Consider the following 22,688-nt stretch of genomic DNA (forward strand, 5'->3'; position numbering starts at 1 on the left):
AATTGTTTCCGGATTCTTCCCTAGCAAATAAAATATCATGTGGGAAGACAAAGTATGAGGGTCTAGTGAAAGCTGTATTAGGTCCATATAGTGTGGAATATGTAACAAAATAATTAAGAGAACACTTCTTTTTTATGTGGGTTTCGATGCTTCAAATAAAGGAAACCAAAAATGTTTCCCAATAGCTGTGAGGTACTTCAACGAAAAACTAGGTATTTGTAACAGAATTATAGACTTCTATGAATATATGGATGAAATTGCTATAAAAATGTCTCAACAAATTTATAACAGAAATTCAGTACATGGTTTAATGTTGTCCCTGATTTCAAGCTATACTGCTGACAACACTAGTTCTAATTTTGGGAAAAATTTCTGTATATGTACACCTAAAGGCAGAAAATCCAACCTTGGTTAAGTCATAATTGTTGTGCACATGTTGTTCACAATTCATGTAAAGCTGGGATGAATTCTGTGTCAATTGATATTGAAATGTTGATAATTATAGTATTCAAATACTTTTCAAATTCAATAAAAAGAGTTTCACACTTAAAAGAATTTCAGTTTCTTTCTATTGAATACACTAATTTGTTAAGACATGTGCCAACAAGATGGCTTTCTATAAAGTCTGCTATTGAAAGACTGCTGAGAAACCTCCCAGCGATAGTATTTTATTTTTCAAGTGTTGATGAGTGTCCAGTATTTGTAAAGAAATATTTGTTAGGTTCCTCAGAATGATTTTGGTAAGCAAGCACTTCTGGTAGAATTGTATCTACATTTTTGTTACATTTAGCAGATGTTTTCCATAAGGCAGTTCTTAGTCTTGAAAATAGTGATCTGTCAGTTTGTGAAGTATATACTGTTATAAAAAATTTAACAATGCAACAGGAACAGAGAATGGGGAATCATTTTTTGGTTAACTTATTGAATAACTTATTTACAGGGGAAGTTAAGGTTTGTGAAAATGATTTTATACTTGTCTATGAGGTTTGAGTAATTTATCTATGTACCGTAAATGGTTTCATTTTAGTGATGATTCTAATGTTTTTCACTGATGAATACTCTAGAAAACTCACCTCAGTACAGCAAGATTTTAAAGTTAGTCGAGACATTAGGTTTACAGGAAAAGCTGATTGTTGATGGCATGTGTTCAGAAGTTTTAGAAATAGTTAATTTGTTTTCTGGTGAGAGTGGTGCTGGTGAGAAGATAAAACTAACTTTCCTAAGTAAAACAATAGTAAATAGGTGGGTATGTATCACTGGTTTAATTGGCCCAGAAAAAATGAAGAACATTTTGATGGTAGGCCTACTTAAGTTTGTCTTAAAGATATTTCCATCGAATGCATATACTGAAAGAGTACTTTCTGTAATGGCAATAAAATGGAGAGATGGCAGAAACATGCTCAATATATTTAATTAAAAATGAACTTCTTGTGTACTTCAACTATGTTGAGAATTGTAAGGAATTTCTCAAATTTTGTTGAATAAGAAACTTACAAATTGCTTCTTCAAATGACAAGTACTTGTGAAATATTCATTTCAGTTTAACACTAATGCATTATTAGTTTGTAATAAATTAAGTACCTACATATTTCACCCTGATGCTGCTATATTGTTACCGGTATTTATTTGTTAATATAACCCTGGTCTTTTCCCTTAATCATGGCTATGGTTCCTTACTTTAGTGCTATATGACAAGGAAATGGGAGTGTTCCTTATTTGCTATCTGGAATCGAGCGACTGTTCCTTATTTGCCATCCGGAAATCTGGCAACCCTATGTGGGCGGGGAACGCAGATGAAGAATACAAGCACGGAATTTCCTGCCTGTCGTAAGAGGCGACTAAAAGGGGTGACTGAGGGTTGCTGAATTTTGAACCATGAGATTACTTGTGATTAGTACTATCACGCGAGGAACGCCATGAATCGTCTTTTCTTGCGATTAGTACTACTATGTGAGGAACACCATGGATTTGCGTTGCCTATGAGTGTGAGAAACACCATAGGTTTGTGTTACCTGTGAGTAGTACCACATTGTGTGGAACTCCGTGAGTCTACGTTATTTTTAACTAGTACCGCTACATGAGAAATACCACCAAAATCTTGTTCTGCTCCTTGGCTGAATGGTTAACGTGCTGCTCTTTGGTCACAGGGGTGCTGGGTTCCATTCCCGGCAAGGTCGGGAACTTTTAACCATCTTTGGTTAATTCCGCTGCCATGGGGGCTGTGTATATGCGTCTTCATCATCATTTCATCCTTATCAGGACGCGCAGGTCGCCTACGGGAGTCAACTCAAAAGACCTGCACCTGGTGAGCCGAACATGCCCTCGGACACTCCGGGCACTAAAAACCATACGCCATTGCCATTGCATTACCATCATTCTACTTTACTAGCAATAGAATAAGTATAATTATGAGGGGCTGTTCACCTGTGTTTTGAACACCTTTAGACAAAAAGAATCATCGATCCAGGATTGTGCTTTGGGAGCATCCCATTAGTCAGTATATACTACTGTTTTAAGGTTATTTTGGGTCGGATCCACTGATTAAGTTCATAATCATTGTTCATCATCTTCTTTTTGAATTCTGGTCAGTGGATTGATTTTGGAATTACTTTTAACTTTTAATATTGTGAGTTGGATGTGCTGATTCATTCTTAATCATAAAGTTTTGAATTCTGATCAGTGGATGAAATTTAGAATTTAAATTGTCATTACATTTAGTCTCACCGAGGTCTAATGATCAGATGAGATTAAAAATACAGAGAGAGTTGGCCGTGTGGTTAGGGGCGCACAGCTGTGAGCTTGCATCTGGGAGATAGTGGGTTCAAACCCTACTGTCAGTAGCCCTGAAGATGATTTCCCATTTTCACATCAGGCAAATGCTGGCGCTGTACCTTAAATTAAGGCCACAGCCACTTCCTTCCCACTCCTAGTCTTTCCTATCCCATTGTTACCATAAGACCTATCTGTGGTCGGTGCAACGTAAAGCAGCTTGTAAAAAAAAAAAAAAAATCTAGTCTCTGGTGGATGGTATAGCAGGATCGTGTTTTTAAATATTCCATTCGGGTACCACCATATACCTAGGTTTGAAAACAACCCAACATAATTATGTAAACTGATAAAAAGCTCTGACCCATTTCTTCTGAGACCTGATCCTTACAGTGCACTATGTCTTCTGGTGTGGACTAGAACAAAATTTATTACTTTCATCGATATGTTTGGCTATGATAGTGTAAAAATGACTGAGGTATGGGCAATGCTTGTCACACCATTAGCCAGCCCCTCATACAAATGATATGATTTTTTTTTTTTTTTTTTTACAATTTGTTTTACGTCACACTGACACAGATAGGTCTTGTGGTGACGATGGGATGGGAAAGGCCTAGGAGTGTGAAGGAAGCGGCCGTGGCATTAAGGTACAGCCCAAGCATTTGCCTGGTGTGAAAATGGTAAAACCATGGAAAACCGTTTTCAGGGCTGTTGACATTGGGGTTCAAACCCACTGTCTCCCGGATGCAAGCTCACAGCTGTGCGCCCCTAACAGCATGGTCAACTCGCCCGGTAAAATATTGGTGACAGTGTTGGTTGGTGTGTGTACTGACACTTAAAAGAACTCATGTGGGATGAAATTCTGGGACCTCAGCATCTCCAAACAATGTGAAAGTAGTTGATGGGACTTAAAACAAATATCATTCTGTTCTGCTTCATTTCAGCTGGCTGTGGACCATCTTATTGCAACCATTTGCATTCTTGAGCTTTAATTCTTTCCCAGTTTTCCCATATTCCCTTTTGGTGAACCTCTTTTTTTTCATCAGACCACTTCTTCCCTGTTTTCAATTTTGGCTTTTCCTGGAATCGCCGGTGTGCTCTAACTGTCTTCTGGAGAGGAACACGATCCTGGATGTTTTTATGCGTGATCCCTATTTTTTGAAGGTATTTTTCAACTTTATTGAACTGGGATACTTTGGTTTTCTTCTTTACAAAGTAGGAAAAGATCCACTTGGTCCGATCTCTGTGAGCTCATACGTGTTATGTGGCTATAAAAACTTAATCCTACTCTTCCAAATGGTGTCTGTTATCCTTTCCACATGCAGATACAGTTCATTGTTATGCTGTCTCCTGTAGTTACCATTTTCTCTGGTTAGTTCTAGGATCTTTCTCAGGATTTTTCTTTCTTTGGCTTCTAACTTACCAATGAGATCCTTCCTGTTCAATGCAAGGCATTCTGCTGCTTACAGGGTCTCTGGACGAATGACTGAACAATGTTGTTGTTGTTGTTATTATTATTATTATTATTATTATTATTATTATTATTACCGAGCTCGATAGCTGCAGTCGCTTAAGTGCGGCCAGTATCCAGTATTCGGGAGATAGTAGGTTCGAATCCCACTGTCGGCAGCCCTGAAGATGGTTTTCCGTGGTTTCCCATTTTCACACCAGGCAAATGCTGGGGCTGTACATTAATTAAGGCCACGGCCGCTTCCTTCCCACTCCCAGCCCTTTTCTGTCCCATCGTTGCCATAAGACATATCTGTATCGGTGCGACGTAAAGCCAATAGCAAAAAAAAATGTTATTATTATTATTATATTTTTTCCATACCAGGTGTACCTTTTTTCCCAATCCTAGCCCTGTCCTATTCCAGCATTGCTGTAAAACCTGTCTGAGTCAGTGCAGCTTTTTAAAAAAAGAAAGAAAAACTATTAAGTTCCAGTTCCTGCAGCACATGAACCTACAGCTGTCAGCAGTGTTCAACCAAGCCACTACCTGCCTGGTGACCATGATCGTTAAGGCGTCAGGTCTATATGGTCTGATACCATGGTTAGCTGGTTCGAGTTCCGTTGGTGGGAAGAATTTTCACCATCGGAATGTTGGGCGGTAGAATAGCAGAGGTGGTGGTATAAAAATTCTAATAATTAGATTACAACCCAAAAGCCTGGATTAATTTCCAAACTCCTTCGCAGTGTTCATTTGAAGTGAGAGTGTATAATGCTGTTGAGGGCGTTTCATGCGTCGGATGGAGGCGATAAGCCTTGAGTGTACCCCTTTGTGTTATTCTATAGGAGTAGGCTACATGTTGACACCGGATTTTGCTCGCACTCTCTCTCCACCTATCTACCTTATCATCATCCCATATCCAGATGCGAACGGTACCCATGGGCATTAAATAGAAATACCTGCACTTGGCAAGCCACACTTACTGTACACTCCTGGCACTAAAAGCTATACGACAAATAAATAAACCAATCACCAGACTTCACATCATTTATTTTAGATGAGTCGGTGCAATATAAAACCAATAAATATTTTAGAGAAGGTACTTAATTGAAATTATTCAAGAGGTATAATGAATTCTTTTTTCTTTATGCAGGATGATTCAGAAGGTTGCATGGAAACTGAAGTATCGTATAGAAGGGTTGAAGTACAATAACTTTCATGTAGGAACATATCTACAGCATTTAGGAAAAACCAGGTAAGTCTATAAAGTATTTTTTTTACAGGAAAGCTATTTAAAGTTAATTGCTAGCCTAAAATAGGCATATTGAAGCACAGAAATAAAATTTATAAAATATTGTTATCTTGATGCCTTCTTTCAATGGGATACTATGAAAATAAATATATGTATATCTCTCTCTCTCCAGTCGTTCCACTCATGACTGAGTATCGTGACCCAAGGACTTTGTTGTTTCTTTTATAAGCTGATACCATTCTGTACGTACTTGTGTTTTCCGGATAGTAATTCTCCATGGTAAATTCATGATCTCTCTTACTCGATCAACCCATCTTTTTGCGACCCATCCTCGTGTCTTATACGGTTTTTCCCCGACTAATGACTGGCAAAAAAAATTACTCTGTTTTGAACTTTCACTTTTAAGACTACCAAAAAGTAATTTATTCAAACAGTTTTGTTAAAAAATGTGAAAAAAGGATATTTACAATAAACAGCTTGTACTAATGGAAACATCCAAGTCATTGCACTTCTGAAAGTTCCTTCCATGCATCAGCATCAACTTCTTCGAGATCTGGATCACTTGTAGGAATGGCAGCAACTGACAAATTCTTATAAAAATCCTGAAATATGCTGTCATTGAGAGGAAGGAGGTCCAGAAGATCTTTCTTCTTCTCTCTGCGTATTTGTACTGGGCCTTCATGGATCAGTGATAGAGAAGTTGGTAAAGATATTCTTCCTTGTCTTCAAAGAGACAGTTCTTTGAAATTTACATCCTCATTGAAGGTGTCTTTGAAGAAAATGGTACTTACTGGTTTCTTAACATACTTCAGCCAATGTGTTGAGTGCCAGAGAAATTTATTTCCTTCAGTATCAACTTTCTTCATTTGAAATGGGCCCGTTGTCTTCAGGAGGGTTTAGAAATCCAGAAAATGTCTTCGTTCCATAACAAACACATCAAAGGGATTTCTGCGTCTGTGTGTCCTCACTAACTGGTACCAGTCATTTGGGTGGTTGATCTTCATCCCAGTTTTCTTTTCCTCCTCAATTACTGCATGATCTGCATCACATTCCACGTGGGTATGTCCACTTACCAGGAATTTGTGGTGTATTTCTTGTATGCGGTCATTAGTCTGCATAACATATGCGAACATTGCAGCTACAATGCAGTTTCTATTTTGCCCACCACAGCAGTCTGAATAAAATACTACAGATTGAATATTGTCAGGCAATTGGGAAATGAACTGGTATATACAGAAAGCAATTTGATTTCCACTCCTGCCAGAAACACATTGCTTTGTTTGTTTTCAAGTCATGTGCGGTCAGGTTAAATGTCCATAATTGCCATTTGTAAAATGATAGTGAAGTAGTCAGAAAGGGCGTTGGAAGACATTGCTGAAGGTCAAAGGCAATAATTCCTTTCATCCAATAGGGCTGTCTGTCCTGGTGTTTTGCATTATAAGCTACCTCTGCAGCCCTGTGGTGGGCATCGTGTTCTTTGATAAACTCTTCTTTGGTGTCCCCAGACAATGTGCTCATTTTCATATTAATTAAATCATACTTGTGACATGTGTTTTTGGTTTAGGCTTCTTAACATTCATGGAAACATTTAGTATAGATACTCAAGGACACAGGATTATCTGTAAACTATTTATACAAATTGTACATCTTACTAATGCTCAAGTCTGGGGATAGAAACTTTTTTGTTGTCCTCTGTTGACAATGACTTTCATAGTTTGGAAAAGACATAATGTGATTTTTCACAATTTCCAGTTCACTGTCTGATCTTCTATTTGGGGGTGCTGCCATCCCTCTTCCATCTCCAGGTACTATTCCCATTGATGAGGTCATTTTTTTCTTCGTGACCCGTTCTACGAAACATGTAGTCTCTCCTAATGTTCGCCGAAAGCATTCTCTGCACATTTGATGACTTTTGCCTTCCAAGATAATATTGTACTTACAAACACACACTCTCGACTTCCCTTGACTCCCTTGCCGAACTCTGCATGTTTTGGGTGTCTGAATTTTGATGAGAGAAGATAGGTACTGGACTCAGTTATCATGATCACCAATAGCATAATAGTTTTTAAAACATTCTTGCCGGTCTAACTCGGAGATTCGCTCACTGCATTGTATACGACATGGTTTCAAAGGCAACATCTGTCTTTCTTTAACTCTCTTCCCTTTACTTGTTTCGTAAGCTAATCCCTTATTTCAGAGTTCTTTGTTGAGTCTCCTTTGATATCTTGATGTATTAGTCTTTGTTGAACATGTTTAACATGGTAACATGTTTAACCATAAGATTTTCTGCTTTCTGTAGGCTTAAACTGCTGTTACTTATGGCTGAATTGTCGTCAGGGTTACTGGAAACATCTTCTTTAGTGGTACTCTCAGGGATAAAATCTGGACATTTCTCACTCTTATCCAAATCAAATTGAATTTCGTCGTCCGACTTTGTACCGCTCTCGTTAGTGCAAGTGGTTTAAATTAATTCTCTATGAAACAATTCTATTCTATTTTTTTCTACCCAGATGAAAATTCTGTGTTCGAGCAGTACAGTCTGTTTCTCCATATTGAATATTAATGTAATACATTTAGCATCGGGCTGAGTGGCTCAGACGGTTGAAGTGCTGGCCTTCTGATCTCAACCCTCGTGTCAGTAGATTTTCTGGAATGTAAAAGAACTTCTGTGGGACTAAATTCTGGCACCTCGGCGTCTCTGAAAACCGTAAAAGTAGTTAGTGGGACGTAAAACAAGTAACATTATTAACAGCTACATTTAGCTGAATGCAGTTACAATCACTAGAAATGTTTATCCTTATTGCATCGTAAATGTAAGGTGTTTCTTTTACCTACTTTCTGCAGAAAAAGTGATACTTGAGATGAGAAACAAAGTGAAGCTGAGAAAATTATTTAGTATTTTAGAGCATACTTTGGGTTTTTGAAGGCCAAAGATGTTTTGTTCTTCCAAAATGGTATTTTAGCAATTACTAATTTGCTTCATATGATGTGATTAACGTAGGTCATGACAAGTCTTATGGATTTAATTTCATTAGTTCATATAGTATTGTTAAGGGGCATAATACATAGCGTTTTTTGTTTTGAAAAATTATGTAAAAATAATTGTACAGGTATCTAACATGACATCTTCTAATCACACTGAAGGACACTGCTAATAATTCGACCAAAAATAAACTTATCAAGCCGTGAAAGACACACATTTTGAACCCCAGAGATGACTTTCTTCCGCAATGAGCAGTGTAATTATTCTCACTCAACTAGATGAAGGTTAAGGCCACGTCCGCTTCCTTCCCAGTTGTAGCCCTTTCCCATCCTTGTATCGCCAAAAACTTTCATTGTGTTAGTGTGACGTTAAACCACTAGCAAAAAAAATATTAACATTTCTGTGTCAGATTTGAGGATAGAGCAAAATTAATATAAAGTAGGTAGTAATGCAATTTAGCAAAGCTTTAATTTAAAATATATTATTCAATACACAACTGATTAAGTGATTTGATAGTTCTGTTTTATGTAACGGGCAATCATTGAATCCTGAAATACAATATACAGTAAAGACAATTTGTAAATTTTAAAAGGAAATTGACTGCCGGTTGTCTACTAACAAAGTCTTATACATTAAGGAGCTCTTTTCCATGTCCACTGACACACTAGGAGCATACTGAAAGTAAACTGTGTTACTTGCCTCTTAGTTCCTTAGAGGGTTTTTATTTATTTATTTATTTATTTATTTATTTATTTATTTATTTATTTATTTATTTATTTATTTATTTATTTATTTATTTATTTATTTGTTTATTTTTTAGATTGAAGTAAATGTGGACAATACATATAGAGTGTTAACAAACTACTGTACTCCCTTATCTCTCTGTTGCGTGAACCATAAAAATGCAGCCTCATTTTGACAGGCTTTCACTGTTTTGTTAGGCATTTTGGGGCATGCTATTCAAACTTATTTTTAATTTTGACCCAGATAGAAACAGTGGAAACACCAAAATCAGCTGCCACAGTATGCAAAATCTCACCATTTTTAATTCTTTTAACTGCTGTTAATTTTTCTTTTGTCATTATCATGAACTATGCCTCCGTGGCTCAGGCGGCAGCGCACCACCCTCTCACCGCTGGGTTCCGTGGTTCAAATCCAGGTCACTCCATGTGAGATTTGTGCTGGACAAAGCAGAGACGGGACAGGTTTTTCTCTGGGTACTCTGGTTTTTCCTGTCATATTTCATTCCAGCAACACTCTCCAATATCATTTCATCTGTCATTCATTAATCATTGCCCCAGAGGAGTGCGACAGGGTTCGGCAGCCTGCGCAATTCCTATCCTCGCTTCTAGATAGGGGCTTCATTCATTTCATTCCTGACCCGGTCTAATGACTGGAAACAGGCAGTGGATTTTCGTTTATTATCATGAACTGTTTCTGCTTTTTTTTTTTTTTTTGTTATGACGATTAATAAAAGCACTTTGGAAAAAAAAGTGCAATAACAACTGCACAAACAGTTACTAACGCACTAATGAAAGAGCCAAACCAAACTGGGTTGGCAGTAGAGAAGGTCCATGCATTTCATTAATCCATCCCCTTTGTCTTAATATCTCTCAGGCTGCAATAGTGGCACAACTCAAAATAAAAATTTGGAGTTAATGCATTCTCCAACATTGCAGATTAGTCATCCGTCCAGCAGCAACAGCGGCATATCTTATACTTCAGTATTCCACCAACAAATGGCAGAAGTGCCGCTGTTGCATTCTCTGCTTTGTGGTTTACATTGGCTGCAATACTGACACATCTCAGTTTGCACCTGCAGCTCAGCAGTTGTGTAGCACATTCTGTTCGTCAATAGTGACACACATTGTAAGTTGAACCAGTGTAGCAGAAGAATTTAAATACTGTCTGCGGTCCATCAGAAACTATAATCTCATTTATCGCACAAGTTGTTTTTTGAAGTTGTGCCACTATTGTAGCCTTTTTTGAACTGTTAGGGCCATTTCACACTGTACCGTATCCTGTCCTAATTTCGGCCTAGCTCAGGGGTAGAAGTGCGTGGTACGCCCGGATAAGGTCAATAAAAAAATATGTCTAGCTAATAAAATACACCAAAGTATGTGGACAGGTAATACGTACATATAAATCTAGTGAATGAGTACACGAGTAATCAGGTAAAATGGACTTACAAAATTAAAAACATAAAAATAAATCAAAGTAAACAAAATAAATAAATTAAATAAACAACTGACCACTGGTTTTGTCAATCAAAGAAAAAATTATTTTTAAATAATTGGACATTATTGAACAAAACATTTACAAACAACGTGGGCACGAACCCGAGATATTAAGAAGAAATTCTTGTTGCATGGAATAATCTGAGTTTACATTTTATTTAGCTGCTCGCTTTGTTAAGTCCCTAGTTTTTTTGCCCGAGGGCTCGATTTCTAAACCGTTCATGATATGCGATAGTAATACCCGATCCACTAGTAATGGCCTGCATTATATATATATATATATATATATATATATATAATATTCCGATCACTTGGACACATATATAAAACACTTGTTTAGGACTGCATCTGAATCACCCTTCCAAAATGGTTACAGATTCTATGTATATGGGTCTGAACCCATGATCACAGATAAGGTCAGAACCTTTCTTCCCAAATCAGCCATCGGACTATGTTTCCCCTTTATCAAACAAATGACAACATCACAACAAAGAAATAACGCACTGGACACAACACTACAAATCACAAAATGAAATAACCAAAACCTGTAAATAAGCACACAAAATATACACACTGAAGTTGATTGAGCTTTCGGGTCACGAACCAAACATATCCAGGCGCTGGATATCACATATCTCGTGTAGATACAGCATAGCAGTAGCATTTGACATGGCAAGGAAGTCATCTGGTTGGCAGCACAAACATCTAACTGGGGCTTTGTGGACAGGTGATTCTTGAGCATAAAGGGACTATTTGTAAAAACTTTCACTATTCTTTTCTGCCCAGCATACAGCTGAGGCAAGGTCGACTACCTGGGGCAAGAACAATTGGCAGTATCGGCCCTCAACAACATTTCCAGTGCTACAGATAAACTCACAATTCTGGCTAGCAAAACTATGGCTCACGGCCTAACATAATCTCATGTATAATCGGGCGGCTCATTAACTCATCATCATAGCTCCAGATATAACCCCATGGCTTTCATTGCCTATCTCTTGTCATCCCACCCCCTTAAATATCCACAGGCAATTCTCTAGCCTCACATATAAATAATCCTCGGTTCGACGACCGGTACATTTCCATGAATTTGCCTGCCACCACAGTTAAAGACCCTCTTGTACTTTCGACGTTGAAAGGTCTCCTGTTGCGTCTTCTCACAGCTGAAATTCATGCATCATGCAATAAAACGTCCTGGTATATACTGTCTCTAGTCTAATCCTCTTTAATGGTTCCTCACTGGTGGCATACAGCCCATTAGAATTTTCATGAAAAATCTACCCATACAACTGTATCTTAATTCAACATAAACTGGAATAAAATACTTACAACAAAAACACACACCTATATCTTATTCTTTCCCTTATTTTCCATCTAAATATTTACAACACATAGCTCAGGGACTTGGCATGCAAGCAGCCCTGAACATATTTAAATTTACAGAAATAAGCAATACAAATGCCACTCTGGCTTACATTTAAAAATTAATTTACTTATTTAAAATGGCCCTAAAGTAGCGCATCTTGCTATCACTTCACATGCTTATAGAAGAAAAGACTTACCTTGGCGGCAATCTCTCCATCAGCGGCAAATCACATTCTACTATGTTATGCGTGCTTAGCCCATGACTACGATGCACAGCACAGAGATGAAGGTCTTCTTGTCGACTCCTGGATAGTTCACGGTTGCTTTCTGCTTGGTGTTGGCTGTATCTGGAACTCATCATCATCATCATCATTTCCCTTTATCCAGCTGTAGCCGGGTAGGGGCAAATATGGTTCCTCTCCACTTTCTTTGGTCTTTCCACCACTCCTCCTCCAACACTGTGTCCCAGTCCAGGTTTCTTTCTATAATGCTGCGTTGGATGGTATCCTTCCATCTCAATCGTGGTCGTCCACGGCCTCTCCTTCCTTGGTTTTGCATTTCCATCACCTTTTTTGGCATTCTTTTGTCGCTCATTCGCTTTATGTGCCCAAACCATCTTAGTCGGCTCTTCTCTATTCTATCATTCATTTTTTCCACTCCAATTTCTTCCCGGATTTTCTCATTCCTTATTTTGTCTCTTCTACTCTTCTGTATCATACTCCTCAAGAATTTCATTTTGGCTGCCTGTATTTGACTCTCATCCTTTGTCATTGTCCAAGTTTCTGCACCGTAAGTTGTTATGGGTACGTAATACATCTTGTACATAGTATCCTTTGCTTCCATTGGCACATCTTTGTCCCATAACATATTTCTTACACTATGATAGAAACAACTTCCAGCTTGAATCCTTTTACTAATCTCAGCATCCAGTCGAGCATTCTCCATTAATTCACTCCCCAGGTATTTAAACGTTTCCACTACTTCCAGGGGCTTGTCTGCAAGTCTAATCTGACCTTTCCCTTCTTTCTTCCCTCTAGTCATAACAAAAGTTTTACTCTTTTCTACACTTATTTTCAATCCACATTCTTCAATCTTCCCATTCACCATATTCAACTGTTCTTGAACCTTCCTGTCGTCTTCTCCCCAAATCACAATATCATCTGCAAATAACATCATGTTCATTTCTCTTCCTCCATATGCTGTTTTTGCTGTTCTCAGATGTCATCCATTAGTATTGTAAACAGGATTGGTGATAAAACACTTCCCTGTCTCAGCCCACTAGTTATTTTGAACCAACTTGTCCTGCCAACTTGTGTTTGCACGCAACTACAACATTCCTTATACAATGCCATGATCATTTTTATTAATCCCTGTCCAATTCCTTTTTGCACCAGACTGTCCCAAACTTTCGTCCTAGGGACACTGTATATGCCTTTTCAATATCAATGAATGTCATCACCATATCATTCCCGTACTCCCAATGCTTTTCCATTAGTTGTCTCATAATGAAAATGGGTTCTATTGTTGACCTTCCGCTTCTGAAACCAAACTGATTTTCCTGTATCTGCTTCTCAACCCTCAACCTTATTCTACTTTCCAGTATCCTTTCCATTATCTTAGCAACATGGGATATTAGAGTAATTCCCCTGTAGTTCTTCAAAACTTTCTTATCACCTTTGTTGAAAATTGGGATGATTATTCCTTTTTGCCAATCCTCAGGGACCTCCTTATTCTCCCAGACATTCCTGAGAACCCGATATGTCCACTGCAGGCCTACAGCTCCAGCTGCCTTTATCATCTCCACTGAAATTTCATCTATTCCAGCAGTTTTTCCATTCTTCATCTTTCTTACTGCCACTTCAATTTCATTGTAATTTCTTTATCCATTTCTTCGTCAACTAATTGCCTTTCCTGGTCGTCCATTGAATGACTGTCATCCGTTCTTATGTTCAGCAGCTTCTGAAAATACTCTCTCCATCTATTTCTTATTTCTTCTGGCTTTGTTAAAATTATGCCACCTTCATCCTTCACAAATCTGGTGTTTACTTGATCTCTCTTTTTGTTTCTTAAGATACCATACAGTAATTTCTTGCTGCCCTGCGTATCATCTCTCAATGTCTGTGTGCATAAGGCCCAGCTTTTCCTCTTTTCTTCCTCCACTACTTTCTTGGCAAAATTCTTTGCCTCCACATATTTTCTTCTACTTTCTTCAGTCTTAGATGTTTTCCATGCTTTCCATGCCATTTTCTTTTCCTTCACTTTAATCTTTACCCTATCATTCCACCAGTGTGTTTCTTTGTCTTTCACATTTCCTGATGTTCTACCACACACCTTTTCTGCACATCCAACCAGTGCTTCCTTAAATCTTTTCCATTCCTCTTCAACATTCCCCACCTCTGTCCTGGGTACCAAGGGTATTATTTCCCTTTGAAATTCTTCTTGTATGCTTTTCTCCTTCAACTTCCATACTTTAATCCTTTTCTCTCTTCTTAATTGGGGTTTTTCAATCTTTCCAACTTTCAATTTTCCTATCACAACCCTATGATCTCCACCAAAGGCTTCTTCAGGCATGGCTGTTACATCTACAAGGTTCTTCCGGTGTTCTTTCTCTATGATTATATAATCAATCATGGTCTTTGTCTGTCTGTCTCCCCAGCCATACCTTGTAATCTTCTGACTATTCTTCTTCCTAAACCAGGTGTTTCCAACAATCATTTGATTCCTCATGCAAAAATCCACCAACAACTCGCCTTCTGGATTTACATTTCCATATCCAAAGGGCCCTACAACATCTCCCTTTCCTTGTCTTTCCATTCCAACTTGTGCATTTAGATCTCCCATCAATAGTACTTCCTTATCTTCTATCTGTCTCTCCACTTCCTCTAAGAAGTCCTCTAGGTGTTCATCTATGCAACCAGTTTGTGGGGCATACAACTGAAATAGATCTTTCACGCCATTTTCAAACTGGAGTCTCATCATCATCATCATCCTATCACTGACGTACTTTGTATATTCCAGATATTCTTGGATTTCTCTTCTAAGTATGATGGCCACTCCATTTTTTGCTTCAGGTCCTCCGCTGTAATACAGCCTGTATCCTTCTCTCAGAGGGATCTCCCCTGTACCCCTCTTCTTGGTCTCGCACAGTCCAAGTATGGCTATATCTTTTTCTATCATGAAGTCAACCAGTTCTTCTGTCTTTCCCGTCAGTGTCAGTACATTAACTGTTGCAATTTTGATGTAGTTTGGTGCTGGTTGCCCATTTTTCACAGTTCCCCCAGCACCTGAAGAGCTGCGCGTCGCTTTTAGCAGGGGACGCCCTAACCTTTTCCGAGGCACCTTATCTGCTTTGTCCATATAGGCTATTGTTACGATGGGCTCGCCACACCCAAAGGCATTTTATACCTACTGCCAGGTTCAAAATTAGGCCACCCCTAACATGGAGACAGACGCCTTTCGTAGCCGCTCCTCTGGAGTACAGACGCTACGGGTATGCCCCTTCCGCCATCTCCGCCGTACCGAAGTCCACCTTCTCCGCCGTAGATGCCGTTGAGGTCTTCACTCGTAACGCTGAGCTGGGACCCATACCAGATGTTACACACCGGGTCAGTGTGCTCCGGGACTTGCATAGGCAGGGGCGCCACTCCCTGGGTAGGGCTGCCTCCGAAGAGGGTCCCTACCTGCTACCTTCGTATCTGGAACTGTTGAATTAAATTATAACCATCTACTTCTCCGCTTTGTGTGCTTGAGTGCACGACGCAACTTTAGTACTGGGTAATGATTGACCATAGCCTCCGCTTAGATTTTTAGTCCGATCTACGCGGCACAGCACTAAATGAAGGGAACTGGGCCCGGTTGCAATCTGTCCTTGTCAATGGTTATATATTAATGACTCGCACACGTTAATTTCACACATTGCGTAGGCCTACACATCTGATATTTTAATGTGATTTTAATTACTTATAAGTTCAGGTCTTCATTAGCTCTTGTGAGCTAAACCACGAGTCTATTTCAAGTCCAACAGAAACTTCACAAAATTATTGTCTTGTCGGAAATATGGCGTCTGGGGTGTCATGCAGAAATGGTATGGCTAGGGGTCGCAGGATGTCATTTACATAGGTCAAACTTGTCGCAGTGCCTGGACACGCACCAACTTGGATTTGTGGTTGTACCCAGTAGCACCCCACACCATAAGGCCTTGAGTTGGTGCTGTATGTCTTGTGCGAATGCAGTCAATATCATGCCCCTCCCCCTGTCTGTGGTGAACCAAAATGCGGCCATCATTTTCAAACAAATAGAAAATGGATTCATCCGAAAACACTATCTGCTGCCATTCCTGTCACAAGTGACGTTGTTCCGTCATGCTGTCTAGCATGTTTATGCACAGAAGTTTATGGCGGAGAAGTGGACGACACGCCGGTAACCCAAACCATAATAAGCGGCAATGGACTGTCACTCGTGATATTGTATGATGTGTTACACTGTTCCACTATTGCGCCAGAGCCAAGGAGGAGGCAGATCTGTCCTGCAATGCCGTTGGGATGTGGTGTCAGTTGTCTCGGGGGCTGGTTGGGATGGTGCGACCAGACCCATCTTGCTGTGTTCTACGGTCTTCTGTGAACCATCTGTGCACACCTGTTGCACTGCTGACGCACTTTGTCCCAAATGAGCAGCAATTTCCCGGATGGATTCATCACGTTCCCTCATGCCAATAATGCACCCTCTTTCAAACTCGCTCATTTGACGGTACAGTTCTCGCATACGTCTGCGAGGCATCGTGCACGTCTGCTGAAGTCACACTGATCCATTACCTTTGGTTTATAGCGACAGCGAGAGCCACAGGCAAATTTTACTAGTCGGTGGTGGTGCGCAGAGATTTCGATGTCGACCTTCAGCCTGAGAGCCGACATTGTTCAAATACTATTCATTTCTTCAGAACATACTAATGCACATGTCATGTAAATATGAACTATCTCTAATCTTTCAAGGTGTTCTGGTTTTTATGAACATGAGTATACATATTTTTAATGACGGAATATAATGTTTAAAAATGCAAAATTCTGGTGGTATGCATCATACAGTGCAAAAATATGAGTGAAATACTTCTTCTTTCAGACAGTATATAGGCCTATTTTTAGATTAACATAATTTAAAAAAGGAATTCCATGTTTTATTCCTTAAAAAACTACTTGTAGAATTTAGAATGAAATGGTTTTTTTTTCTCACCCAGAGTGAATTCAGCGAACTCGCAATGGACATCCTATAGAAAGAAATTGCAATTAATATAACTGGAATCATATTTGGCTTAACGACATTGGGGTTACAGAAATTGGAATTTGGAAATCTTACCTCAGTCTGCTTTGTAGGATATCAAATAGTCACCTCCAGGTTCTTGGGTGTAAAGGATCGTCGGTTTTCAGACAGCACGTCGTGAAACATCGAGAAATTTCTCTCCACATCAACGGATGTTAGGGGTTCATACTTCAAGCAAGTGAGATATCCCTCTTCAAAAACACTCACATCAAAATTTGTCCTCTCAATATTTCACTTATCTTGCATATAAATTGGTACCCCTGTTTTTATTCAAGCACTAGTTTCATTATTTGATTTCATTTTCCCTCTTTTCAGATATCGTTCAAATATTAGACAAGATGATTAAGATTTGATGGATGAACTAATGATGATTCGAATTGAAAACAGCCAGTACAAATGTAGTCGAAAGAAGGTGAAGTTGCAAAAAAAAAATGCCTTAAGACCTGAAAGAAGCTAAGAAAGAATATCAAAAAAGGCAAAAGAATGACAAATAAAACACACCATTTATGGCCTACAATGACCCAGAATGAACATATAGTCATTGCAGGGACTAAACCTCCTATGTGATAATATTCTTGGAGATATACTGACCTGCAGCTCATACATTACGAAGAGCGAGAATGCCTTGACAATATTCACACAACATTGCACCTTAAATGACGGAACCTTATGGCCAAAGTTCTAAGCTAAAATATTTCACATAGAAGGTTTTGTCCCAGCAGCGACGATATATTATGTTGGGCCTCGTCTTCGGACACTCGAGAAAAAAAAAAGAGATTTTCTCTCAACTTCCAAGCCCTAGTCATAAGATAATAAACAATCTTTCTTCAATTTGTTTTAACTGATTTTTTTTTTGCTGGTCGTTACATTTAAACGGTATTTCAGTTAAAAGTGTTCCAGATAACAGAGGTCCTGCTGTATCAATAAAATGATGCAAAACCATCACAATCCTAGTCCGAGATGTGACTGTGCCTTGTGGGTTGTGTGAATTGCTTCTCTGAGCAGAGGAGGGTGAAGAAGGGGGGAATACAGATAGTGTGTTTATGGAGTCAAGGGTGGTAGATCGAACCTGTTTGGGAACCTTTGGACCAGGCGAGTTTGCCGTGCGGTTAGAGGCGCGCAGCTGAGAGTTTGCATCCGGGAGATAGTGGGATCAAACTCCACTGTCGGCAGCCCTGAATATGGTTTTCCGTGGTTTCCCATTTTCACACCAGGCAAATGAAATCCACCATTTTCTGGCCTAGAAAGACCCAGAATGAACATATATATTATGTTGGGCCTCGTCTTCGGCCACTTCCCTCCCACTCTGAGCCCTTTCCTATCCCATCGTCGCCATAAGACCTATCTCTGTTGGTGCGATGTAAAGCAAATTATAAAAAAAAATGGGGGGGGGGGAACCTTTCGAATAAAAAGATCCTGAATTTCATAAATTATGCCTGTCTATCAATTTCTGTTGTACATTTTATTTAAATATTGTTTTTCTCTTTTATTTCAGGATACAATATGTTGCTTGAGAAGAAGGTAACATGCCCTAATGTGCAGAATGCCTTAATATTCAGTTCCTGTATTGAGGAGAAAGGAGGCGAAATCTGATGAAGAGAAGGAGGAGAAAAAGAAGACGAAAAAAGATCTATGGTATGTTAACCAGTACAAACTTTTCAGTATTAGTTATTTTAATTATTCATTCAGTCATTCATTCATTTCTTGTGCAGCTCCTGACAGGTCGGGGTGTTGATTGTACTTCTCCACTTTTGCCTCTCCTCCACCACTCCTCTTCACCAGTCCAGTTTTATTCTTATACTGTTCTTGACAGAATCTATACATCTTGCTCTGGGTCTCCCTCTTGCCCTCTTTCCCTCTATCTTAAGCTCCAACACTTGTTTTGGTATCCTTCCCTCCTCCATCCTCATAACATGTCCGAACTATTTCAATTTAGTCTTTTCAATCCTATGTCCTCTTCCATGACTAAATGATTAGCATGCTGGCCTTTGGTCACGGGGGTCTTGTATTCGATTCATGGCAGGGTCGGGAATTTTAACCATCGTTGGTTAATTCTATTGGCACAGGGGCTGGGTGTATGCGTTGTCTTCATCATAATTTCATCCTCCTCACGACGCACAGGTCGCCTACGGGAGTCAGCTCAAAAGACCTGCACTTGGCGAGCTGAACATATCCTCGGACACTCCCGGCACTAAAAGCCATATGCCGTTTCATTCCATCCTGTCACTCAGTTTTTCTATCCCTATTTCTTTTCTGACCTAAGCATTTCTTATTCTGTTTTTTCTTTCTTACCATACTCCTGAGGAACTTCACCTCACTGGCCTGAATTTTACTCTAATCTGTTGCTACCAATGTCCAAGTCTCTTATGCATACGTTATTAATAGAGTACTCCTTAAGATACCCCGGGGGGGGGGGGGGGGGGAGGGGGAGTATTATGTGGTATTTGTAGACTACAGGAGAACATTTGACCTTGTATACTACATATATTATATAAATAACAATGTGGAAACATCAAAAATGGATTAACGAAACGAATGGCGCATTGCAGGGCGACCCTGTCAGTCCTACACTATTTAACATCTATACAGCAGACCTCATGGAAATCATTAAGGAGAACTCGCATGCAACTGTAATCCGGTATGCAGATGTCATGGTGATCGGGTCTCCCATCAGGACAGAAGTAAAAGATGCAATTAACAAACTGGAGCATCGGGCCAGGGGAAACGATGGTCACTATAAGCCAAGAGAAACCCCCTGTGGGTGGGGGACGCAGATGAAGAATACACCCACGGTATCCCCTGCTTGTCGTAAGAGGCAACTAAAAGGGGCGACCAAAGGATGATCAAATTAGAACCATGATACTACTTGTAATTAGTACCACCATGTAGGGAACGCCATGGGCCGCTTTTACCACTATGTTAGGTACCAAATAAGTTTGTGATTAGTAGCAACAGTGTGTGTTGCCGGCTTCTACAGTACCTGTGATTAGTACCACTTTAGGAACGACACCATGGGTGAGCGACACCATGGTTCTGGCTTGCCTATGATAAGTACCCACAATGTGAGGAACACCACAGGATAGTGCGGGTCCCTGCGGTTAGTACGCGTATGTGATGATCACCATACGTTTGCGTTGCTTTAAAGGTGCTGCAATGTGCAAAACACCATAGGTCTATAGTCCATGTGCGAATTTCATTACCTGTGAGTAGTACCCTACTGTGTGGAATGCCGCGAGTCTACGCTCCTTTTGATTAGTACCGCAACATGACATATACCATGGTTCTACTTTCCTAGCGATAAGTACCACTACGAGGGGCCGATGCCTTGGATTTTGGACCCCTATAGACTAAAAGCATCATCGATTCAGTATTATGCTATAGACGCAGTCCATTGGTCAGTAATACTGTTGTGTCACGTTTGTTTCTGTAAATGTGAGACATTGCGGGTCAGATCCACTGATTGTTTTAAATTCATATCCATCTATTCATTTTTTGTCCTCAAGTTTTGAATTCTGGTCAGTGGAGGTTTTTTACCTTTTAATTTGTCATTCCATTTTGTGTCATTTCGTACCATTAGGGGCTGATGACCTAGATGTTAGGCCCCTTTAAACAACAATCATCATTATCATCAAACCAAGAGAAAACTATACAGATGACTTTTGGGAAGGGTGGAAAAGCAGCAGTAACCGACAAAATAGTGTTTTCAGGCAATCCACTAGAGAGAGTTAACAAATTCAAATACCTAGGGGTTACACTGTAAACAACAGCATCGCCATATAGTTTTCACATAGAACAAAGAACAGTGGCAGCAATTAGGGCAATGTACTACGTTAAGAATATTAGGAATATGTCTATCAGCACAGCAGTGGCACTATTTAGAAATATGCATTAGTCCCGATCATCACCTATGGCATATTGATCATCTGGGAAAAGTTAAAATGAGGTGAATTAACCAAAATTGACTTGGTGAAGGCGATGTACATGAAAAGAACAATGGGAGTAGGGAAGACAGTCCCATCACTACTTCTATACAAGATGATGGGAAAAACCTACTACATAGAGGACATCAGGATCATACACCACTTACCATCAACAGGACCATATCAAGAGCTACTAAGGAACCGAAATAAGAAGAGAGAAGAAATAAAACTGGAATTCTACAGCTCGCCTGCTATGGGGGAGAAGTCGTAGACCAGAGACAGCCAGAAGCCCACGCCAAAGACTGGCTTGAGACTGATGCCAACATGCTACCGTGCTTGGGGCTGTGAAATTAAGTTCTGAACCAAGTCCTTACCCAGGCCAGTCGTAGTTGGTGTGTCGTGCACGCAATGTGGCCTGGAACGCTAATTTAAATTTCTTTCAGTACATGGCTTTCACTACAAGCTGTGTATTAACAAGAGAGTCCACAAACCTGACATAGATTGTATGTGTGCTGTGCAGTAAAAGGTGTGTGACACATACCACATACTAAAGTGCGCGAAAAGAACAAAACTGATCATACACTACAGAAAGGACTAAGATTCTGTACTATGCTCAACTAAGCACACATTCTTCTTATTATAATACAGGTGTATAGGACATCTTGTACAAATGTACTATGTACCCATGCAGCTAAGACTTGGACTTTGACAAGCAGGCAAGAGCGTAGAATTCAAGCCAATGAGATGCAATTCCTAAGAAGTATGATATTAAAGACAGATTGAGAAATGATGTTAGGAAGGAAGTTGGGATAGGAAAGGTAAGTGAGAGAGTTGAAAAGAATAAACTAAGGTGGTTTGGACTTGTAAAGAGGATGAAGGAGAATAGAATTCCAAGTGAGATGCTGAAGGCAAAGTGCGAGAGCAAGGGGAAGGCCTAGAACAAGGTGAATTGAATCAGTGAAGAGCGGCATAAGAAGACAAAATTTAGGCTGGGACAAGATCGTGGAAGACGAATGGTAGAAGGAAAGAGAAAGATACAGAAGTGCCATAAATACCTTGACCCGTCAAGAGCTGGATAAGGGGAAATAATGATGATGAGGCATCTTGAACATTATCTCTGAACATTTCATAGGAACTCCTCTATTCCACGCTAAGTTTCTTACTTTCTGGTAGAACGTATTTTCCACTTGTACTCTTCTGCTGATCTCCTTATCCAACCTTGCATCCTGCATTATTTCACTTCCAAATATTTGAAGCATTCAGCAACCTCAAGGTTTTGTCGTTTTGTCCGCTGATACTAACGATTCCTTAATTTTAATGGTTACTACAACAAAACTCATCAGTGATATTTCTCTGTTCATTTGAGGGTCTTAGAGGAAAAGAGACACATGCCATGAAGCTCTTTTAA

At 39.6% G+C, this 22,688-nt stretch overlaps 1 long non-coding RNA gene across 1 annotated transcript in view; it reads left to right on the forward strand.

Annotated features, from left to right (window-relative positions):
* The window catches only part of LOC136886857 (uncharacterized), a 39,975-nt gene extending 21,017 nt beyond the window's left edge, over positions 1–18,958 (forward strand). Inside the window, exons 2-3 of the long non-coding RNA XR_010861833.2 lie at positions 5,367–5,468; positions 18,856–18,958. This is a non-coding gene — a long non-coding RNA (uncharacterized lncRNA). The remainder of the gene's footprint in view (positions 1–5,366; positions 5,469–18,855) is intronic.
* Positions 18,959–22,688: the final 3,730 nt, after the last annotated feature.

This window comes from Anabrus simplex, chromosome X (genome assembly GCF_040414725.1).
Source record: "Anabrus simplex isolate iqAnaSimp1 chromosome X, ASM4041472v1, whole genome shotgun sequence".
In the NCBI taxonomy this organism is placed as follows: Eukaryota; Metazoa; Arthropoda; class Insecta; order Orthoptera; family Tettigoniidae; genus Anabrus; species Anabrus simplex.